At 40.1% G+C, this 9,120-nt stretch overlaps 1 long non-coding RNA gene across 1 annotated transcript in view; it reads right to left on the reverse strand.

Moving 5' to 3' along the window:
• LOC138822804 (uncharacterized) overlaps nucleotides 1-8,566 on the reverse strand; it is a 73,650-nt gene extending 65,084 nt beyond the window's left edge. Inside the window, exon 1 of the long non-coding RNA XR_011370635.1 lies at nucleotides 8,492-8,566. This is a non-coding gene — a long non-coding RNA (uncharacterized lncRNA). The remainder of the gene's footprint in view (nucleotides 1-8,491) is intronic.
• Between the last annotated feature and the right edge of the window lie 554 nt (nucleotides 8,567-9,120).

Here is a 9,120-nt window from a genome sequence, read left to right on the forward strand (position 1 = left end):
ATCCAATAGAGAAAGAGCAGGAAAAAAAAAAAACAAGTAGTATACGGGTGATTCTGCAGCTTTTCACTAAATGAATACCTGTCCCTGGTTCACTGTTAGAGATGAGGTGTAAACTTACAGTAAATACTTTCATCTGGTACTCAGTCCATGACAGTACAACTGGAGTTAATACTGGCAAAAAACTGGCTGGGCTGAACTTCTTAAGAAACATGGTGGAGAGTCTCCAAGGGAACACAGGGGTGGTTCTGGCTCATGCTAAGTGCTCATGCTGAAAACTACAGGCGATGTATCTCACTATGGAGAAGGAGGGAATGTTGACAGCAGTATAATTAGCTGGTAACAACAATGGCTAGCATTTGTACAGCACTGTTCTAAGCATGTTTAGCTCTATTAACTCATTTACTGCTCAAAATGCCCCTAAGAAGTGAAAAGGCAGATGTTTGTAGAAATCCTCAATTTATAGATGAAGGAAATAAGACCTGACTAAGATCACCCAGCTAATAAAGGAGCAGCAAACGAAAGACTTCAGATGTGTGGGTTTTCTCCATGGCAGTATAGGATTCCTTCACCCATATCAGAAAAGCAGCTCTTGCTTTGGGTTGCCTTAGTGTTTTAGTGGTCTCAGACCAAAGGCAAACACGCCATTCAAGGAAGACAAGGGTATTTCTAGAAAAATATTCCATAACTTTGCCTTGAGAAGTAAAAGCTTTTTGTACAAGCGAGTTGGTCTGTAAACACACTGTGGATGCATATTAATGTCCCTACAGCCAATGAAAAGATATTAGGAGGTAGTCTGTGGGAGGTGATGTGGACATAATGGTGGAGTGTGATGGTATTAGGATGTCAGGAGGGTGGAGTTTTCCTGAGTGAAATTAATGTCCTTATAAGAAGATAGGACTCCTATAATCCTAACTACTCAGAAGGCTGAGATTTTGAGGATTGAGGTTTGAAGCCAGCCCAGGCAGGGAAGTCTGTGAGACTCTCATTTCCAATTAACCACAAAAAACGCCAGAAGTGGAACTGTGGCTCAACTGGTAGAGCACCAGCCTAGAGCAAAGAAGTTTAGGGACAGTGTCCAGGCCCTGAGTTCAAGGCCCAGGGCCAGCACAATATATATACTTGCACATATATATTGTATATATATAACAAGTCAGATATGGCATGGTCAGATATGGCAGTTTTCCTTTCTCCACTTCCACCACGAGCTGGTACACAAAGACAGTAGGTTACAAACCAGGAAGCAGGCCCCCACAGAACATGACCTGTCAACACCTTGATCTTGGACTTCCCTGCCAGCTGGTGGTTCAAGTTGCAACATCAACAGCAGTCTGTTGTTGCGGCCTGATTAAGATGTTGTCTTAGATCAGGTCCTGCCAAGTTGTGCAGTGGTGTTTGTCAGTGGTAATGGAACAGTCAATGCTTTAGCCCTGAGAACTATAGGTGTTTGAGTTCAGCCTCAGGACTTAATATTCAAGTGAACATCAGGACTGGGACAATGAACATGTCTTGGGTAGAGAACTCTTTTCTGCAAAGTGTCATTTATAATATCATTCATTGGCCATACAAAGTTATCAATACAGGCAGATGGCTATGGGAACATGAAAAGTATACATTTCTGTCTCATCATGTACCGATTTTTCAAGGGCCTTTTAGGGCCCATGGGCCAAACAGTGAGCTGTAAAGGTTAGAGACAAAGTAGAGGCCCCTTAAAAAGGCTGTGCTACAAGGACATCAGGAATGTGCCCCACCTTGTAGGGTTGGGTGGGCAGTAGAAGAAACTCCTCAAAGGAAACAGATTGAATTTTCTGTTATCCCAGATTAAACTTAATTTAGATTGCTAAAAGAGAATGTGGCATTTCCATCCCCTGGTGCTGTGGAATAAAATGCATAAACCACTACAAAGATAAGGACTGAATTTCCTGGGAGGGGAGTAGAGTTGACCTTGGTAAGAGAGCCATCCTGAAGGTCCTGGGGAAGTGAAAGAGATGTTCAAACAAATTAGGCCTGCATATAGATAACATTCTGGAGCAGGCCAAGATAAGGGAACAAAAGCATATCCTTTGCTGACTAGAGATAGGAGAACAAAGAAGAGACCACTGTGGGTGGCCTCTAGAGAGGGTGATGGGCAGGGGTTGGGAGGTGAGGGCCTTTAAAATGGAGGGGAACGAGGGGAACACCTGGAAGTAAAGGGGCCAAGCATGCATACTAGGAGTTCTTCCTGTAAATCTGCTTACTTGGTGTGGTCTCTCTGTCTCTTGCCCCGCTCCACACACATACACCTTGTCCATCTCCAGCACTGGTAGATTGAGCAGATTGTTTACATGAGCTCATGCTGCACCAGGATTGCCTTATCACCCTACAGTTGACTACAGGTGGGAAGTCCACCTAAGACCTATAAGTGGTGTCATTATATGTATCTTGCATGCCAGAATAGGAAAGCAACAATAGGATGGGTAGAGAGACCCAATGATGCAGAACAGAACTTGCACAAAGAAAGAGCTACCCAAAAGGAATATGGTGATCAGTAACCTCTGTTAGTGGCTTTTCCCAGCAGCCAGAATGAAAACAACCACTTCCTTAGAGGGTCTTATATCAGTTGTAGGGACAAATTAAACCTAGAGTAAGTGCTGCTCTGATCCCACTATGAATCCCACAGATTAAACTGGCTCCCACTACTTTAACCATGTTCCAAGAAACACAAGAATTCTGGGCTGGGGATGTGGGTGTGGCTCAAGTGGTAGAGTACTTTCCTACCAAATGGCAAGGTATTGAGTTCCTGAATTCAATCCCTAGTACTGCTGAAAGAAAAACAAAATAAGAAAAAAAGAATATTTATATGAAAACAAAAATCTGCTGACTTAGAATTCTTTTGAAGTCATCTCTAGACATCTTGTTTTTTTTTTTTAAAAGAAGCTTTTATATAGATATAAAATCTAAAAGAATTTACTACCAACAGACCTGCAATACAAGAAATATTAAAGAAGGCCTTTAAGGCAGAAGAAAAATTATTTCAAATATAAACGCGACTTGAAAGAAATAAAAAAAGCACATTAGATATAGTAACTATTTGAGTAAATATACTGGCTTTTTGTTTATTATTTAATTTTCTTATTTAAAACTCTACAAAAAATACCAACTACATATATATATGTACACATATATGTAAAAATAGAAATTTAAATAACATTAGCCCTAAAGCACATCAAGAAATTACCTGATAAACCAACAAAGAAAAAAATAGAATCATAAAAAAATATCCAATCAATAAGAAGGCAGAATTTTTTTTAAGGGGAGTGTAATACAACATGTGAGAGAATCCAAATAAATCTACGGTAACGTTGATAATCTACGGTAACGTAGATTATCAACACTAATCATTTCATGATATAGGTCAATTCAGAGGCCAAAACAATTCTAAGTCATATTTATACATCTAAACACAAAGCTAAAGCCTTAAAATACATCCTGAAGTGACAGAATTGTAAGCAAATAAGAGAAAAATGGCACATAGTGCAGGACTAAGGCTGGGAGGAACAGGCAGAACTATCAGTGCAACCTTAGGGGAATGGGTCACCTTTCAGCTACTGTATCTCCCCTGTATACACAGTGGCTGTGTACTAGCCAGCTGCATGGGGTGGCAAGGAAGATGACATGAGCTGGCAGAGGGAAATATATGCCTTGTATACAGAAGACATGTGGCAGCTTTTATCACAAGTGGGGCTGGGAACAATAGGAACTGTCTGGGCAAAGGAGCCTGCTGGCTCAGATGTTTGACTGGAAGAGACTGATTCACTGAGGCAGTGGGTACACTTCAGTGTGAGCCTCAGGAACCAGACGCTCACTAAACCCAGAGAGGATGGATAGGATTTTATTGGTTCTGTTTTCAGGATTAAGTCATAACAGGAAAAACAGTATGAGAGCTTTTTCTTTTCTTTTTTAATATTCTAGGTAACTGAGTTGTTAATGGAATGATTCCACTGGCCACATCACGCACTTGGCAGAACTGTGGCTGATGTTTAGAAATCAGAGGCTCTCTCTGTCATGGAGGGTCATGTTATTCCTGGAGAAAGGGGCATCATGGGACAAAGGTGCCACAGGGACCTCAGTGGACACAGGCTGTACCAACCTTCCGAGGCCAGTTCCTTTATGTATCAGCTTGTCTGCCTGCCTAGTAGTGTGGCTGTCAAATTACAGCTTCTCAAGAAGTTTAAAATGCAATTCTCATATAAGGAATCCATGAGGATAGCTCAAAGTTTTACTTGAACTTGTCAATGAGAGAGCCTATAGGATAAGAAGCTAGTCCAGGACTGCTAAGATAGACTCTAAACTGGCTCATACCCTACAAGGCAAAGGAGGAGGAACAGAGTTTTCTATGGTCCATAAGTCCTAAATGACAAAAACAATTTGTACTTTATCAAACAAAAGTCAATACTAAGTCAAAGTTATACTCCCTAAAGCAAAAGTTAGAAAACTATGACCTAAGGGGGAAATCTGGTCTGCCTCAAGTTTTTGTAAATAGAGCTTACTGAAATCCTGCAGCGATTTTATTTATGTATTGTCTGCGGTGCTTTGATACATAACAGCAGAGGTGAGAAGGGCCAGCAAAACCATTTGATCTACAAAGTGTAGAAACATTTATCTGCCCTTTTACCCAAAAAGTTTGCTGACCTCTGTCCTAAAACAGCAACCCCCACCTGCTCTTGTTACTATGTTAGCAGGACATTGAAATGGAAGGTTTTATTCTAACTCTCTCTCTCCTCTTTCCTCTCTCTCTCCTCTCTGTCTCTGTCTGTCTGTCTCTCTCTCTCTCTTTCTCTTTCTCTCTCTCTCTCTCTCTCTCTCACACACACACACACACACACACACACACACACACACACACACACACACACACACACACACACACACACACACCTCTCTCCATGTGACTGCAGACAAAGATATCTTTACTTTCCCCTGGAGAGGGTCAGGTACACCATCACCTTTACCAACACAAACAAAAGACCCTCAAGCAAAAAGAGTATAAATGTCCCAGAAAGCCCTCTGTGCTCACAATTTCATGTTTTGGCTCCACTTTTTTCATTCAATCAGATCCTATCCACCCTGAGCTAAGACTGGATCTGACCTCTGGCCCTACATATGACTGAAATGACAGCCAGTCCGTGTGGGACCCTGGGTTTTTCCAGGGGCTCCCACATGAACACAAGGAGGGAACTGCAAAGTTGACTGTTACGTAATTCTTTAACTCTTTGGTGGATTCAGAATATGATTGACATCACTGGGAGATTAGGAGAAGTAGGAGGTAGAGCCCAGTTGGAGAATGCAGGTTCCTGATGGAAACCTGCCTCAGGGCTATAACTTGTCTTGTCCCTCTCTATATTCCCTTTCTCAACTTACCGGCCACCATGATGTGAACTGCCCCACTCTGCCATGCCCCTCCCCTCTGTGATGAACTCCTTGGAAACCATGAGTCGAACTAAATCCTTCCCTAAATTTTTCCCAGTTGTTTTGGTCATAGCAATGGTCATAGCAACAAATATAATGTTCTTGTACTCAGATAAACAAAAGAGGAGAGAGCTAAATGCATGTACAATTAGGTTTAGACAATTTATATTTTTAAATGCTAGTTGATTTATTCACGTGGCTATGTGAATGCATTTAAAAGAAGCCTTGACAAGGCAATTGGGAATGTGCCCTAAGGAACTATTCCACAGTGGAAAATTGTGATGGGCCTTTTTTCAGCCTGACATTAGTTTTTCAATGAATTAATTGCAAATTTCAAGAATTATGAGATATCCTAAGTTATTTGTATTAGGAAATGAACAGGAAAATGTAATTATTTTTCCTCTTGAATAATGTTTGAGGTCTAAAAAGAAGCTATGAGCTATGTCATATTTCTTGTATCTTTCTGACAGTTTGTAATTACTTTTAATGCTGCTGTTCTCTAAATTATTAATGTTAATCTGTCATGACAGGGGCTGAAGAGAACCAGAGATTATGTGCCTTTTTACTAGCAAGGATGGTCTTAAATAAATGTCTTAATCACAAGAAAATAGAAAAGTAGTTATTTTAAAAGAAATAGACTTGTACCTTCTTCCTGTCCCTCCAATATGCTAAAAATAAAAGAAATGCATGTTGACAGTGGTTAAGGCAGGATGGCAGTCTCTGTAACCATTTCTGCCGGTGCCATCATGTGATGATACCCAGTGATTCACAGACTCACAGAGTTGTAAGGTATCTTACAAGGTCATCTATTGAAACTTTCCTATGAGCATCTGAACGATACTGAGCATAACTGAGGGCTGCTTATTTTCTCCTTGATTAACTTCAGAATGGAAAGGAGCTCATTCCCTCTAAAAACATTGTTTTCTGCTTTAAAAAGAACTTTTAATTGTTATAATAAAGGTGATGCACAGAGGGGTTACAGTTACATAAGTCAGGTAAAGAGTGCATTTGTTCCCTCACTCTCTCCCAGTTTTTCCCTCCCATCCCCACCCACAAGTTGTATAGTTCATTTTCCACATCATATCCAGTGAGTACCATTGCTGCATCTGTTTATCCTTTGCCCCTCCACTTCTGTGCCTCCCTTACACTCCCAAAGACATATAAACAAACAAACAGAACAGAACAAAAGGAAAAAAAACCAAGAACAGTAAAAAAAAAAAAATTTTAACCCTCATTTCCATTTCCTGGAGTTCATTGCGATCAATATTATTTTGTATGATCAGATGCACACAGACATTGTGCCTTTCTGTTCCTCTCTTAAGAGTGTCTTTTGGTCTCACTATGTGTGAAGGCCTAGAGACCGGTATAAGGTCTCATGTCTTGATGTATTTTAGCTCTTGCTTCTGCATATGAGAGAAAGCACGTACCATTTGTCTCTCTGTGCTTGGCCACCTCACTTAACATGATTTGTTCTAGCTCCATCCATTTCCTGCAAATGACATAATAGTATTCTTTCTAATGGCTGTGTAAAATTCCATTGTGTGTCTTCTGCTTTAATTGGAGTCAGTATCTTGCTTCCTAAACTATCTACTAGTCTTTGCTCTTACTTTTTGAAGCATATAGATCAGATAGGTACTCTGAATGACATGTTTGACAATCCTTGAAATATTTGGCTATATCTTAGCCATATTATTTCCAGGCTAAACACACTAATTTCCTTTAATAAAGTTTCAAGAGAGCAGGTATTCTCTATTTTACTCACCTCTTTATCCCCTACATTCCATACATGCTCAATAAATAATAATTGGATGGATAAATGTAAGATTCTATTCATTGAGTGCTGAGATTACAGGTATGTACTAGTAGATCTGGCTGGTATTGCCAATCATATTCTATAGAAATATTTTGTGTGTCCCATATAAAATTAAGAATATTTCATTGATAATAAAAAGCACAAGCAAGAAATAGGAAGTATTGCCTGAAGACTTTAGGTCCTTTGTATAGTGAGAATGATCAGTGAGAGTAGACTAATAATAAAGTGTCAATCAACTGAATTCAGAGATATACTGAGGGTTAGGACAATGTTATATTTTCTAATAAGTATTAATCCTTTGGGAAGACCTGTTATTGTCCAACATAAACTCACATTTATGCAGATATTGCAAAAAAGCTTATCTATTCATGACTATATTTTTCTTAGATAAACAGGCAGAATTTTAATGGTCTAAATTCAGTTGCAAAGCCCAGTTAGAAATGTGTCTTTTATCTCTCTTTTGATTGTCAACATTAAATAATAATAGATCTAAGCCAGACACAGGTGGCTCAGACCTGTAATTCTGCTACTTGGGAGGCTAAGATTGGGAGGGTCACGTTTTGAGGCTAGCTCTGACAGAAAAGTTCATGAGACTTCCTTCTCAACTGAGAGCTAGGTGCAGTGGTATATGCCTATAATCCTAGCTAGGATGGAAACTTCGGGTGGACTTGGCCCATGCACAGTTCTATAGGAAGTGAGACAGTATCTCAAAAATAACTAAAACACAAGAGGTCTTGAGAAATGGTTCAATGATAAGAACACCTGCCTTGCAAGTATGAGTTTATGACCCTGTACCCTGAGTTCAAACCCCTGTACCAACAAATAAATAAATAAAAAGAAAGAAATTTATATCTCACTTCGATTTCCAGCTTGGATTCCTAAGATGAAAAATCAAGGCTTTAAAAGACAATCTTCTGTTTGAGAGTCACTAGTTCTTCACAGTCAGTAAAGCAAGAAACTAACATGAGAAGGTATATCAAGGAATGCAGACTGTGAAGAACATCTGACAATCATTGAAACTATGGGAATTTATTAAGCCCTAGAATAACTAGATACGCACTATTTCCTTCAGTGCTGCCTCTACTTTGCATCTGAGGAGAATGAAGTTCAGAGAGTAACATACTACAGTGATACAACCACTAAGGAGCCAAGTTATGATTCATACATTCACTTTAAAACTAATGCTCTTAACCCCACCACTTTTTTCTTTTCTTATGTGTTATTTAAACTCACCACCTAAAATTGACAAGTAGTACATAAGAGACGAGTAGCTAGGCAAGCTCACATACAATTTGTAGTAAGAACAACGTAGGTCACCCATTGGGCCATACAACATCTAAGACCAAAAAATGCTCTCCAGTCATCTCAACTTATTTATCAGGTTCCTTTGTCTCTCGGAAACCACCAAAGCTCTGACTAGGGAATTGTGATGTGGTCGGAAGTGACAGGAAGAGAGGACAGGAGCATGGGTTCTTGGCACTCCATTTGTCCAGCTCCTTCAGCTCTGCTCTGCACATGTGAATCTCACATGAGAGGCAGAGAAGAGCTGAGTAGAAGCCCTGCTGCTTCCACCTTCACCGACCAGCCTCAGCAGCAGCCTCTGTGCCCAGAGGGCACAGCGAAGGCAGCCAGAGCACCAGGTCCTCTGGTTACAGAGCAGTCAGCCAGGCAGCACAGCACCTTAACCTCACAGATACTGGCTCCTCACCCTACCCAGAGCAAAAATTACCATTAAATGAAAACAAAAAGCTGCAAGAACGATATCCTTGCCAAACCCATAGAGAACACTGCTGAGTTATGCAAGGAGAAGACACTTTTTTTGCAGAACACATTTGCATTTGAAAGAATGCACATATCCTGAA

This window comes from Dipodomys merriami, unplaced genomic scaffold, assembly GCF_024711535.1.
Source record: "Dipodomys merriami isolate MVZ:Mamm:240054 unplaced genomic scaffold, mDipMer1.0.p SCAF_116, whole genome shotgun sequence".
Classification (NCBI taxonomy): domain Eukaryota; kingdom Metazoa; phylum Chordata; class Mammalia; order Rodentia; family Heteromyidae; genus Dipodomys; species Dipodomys merriami.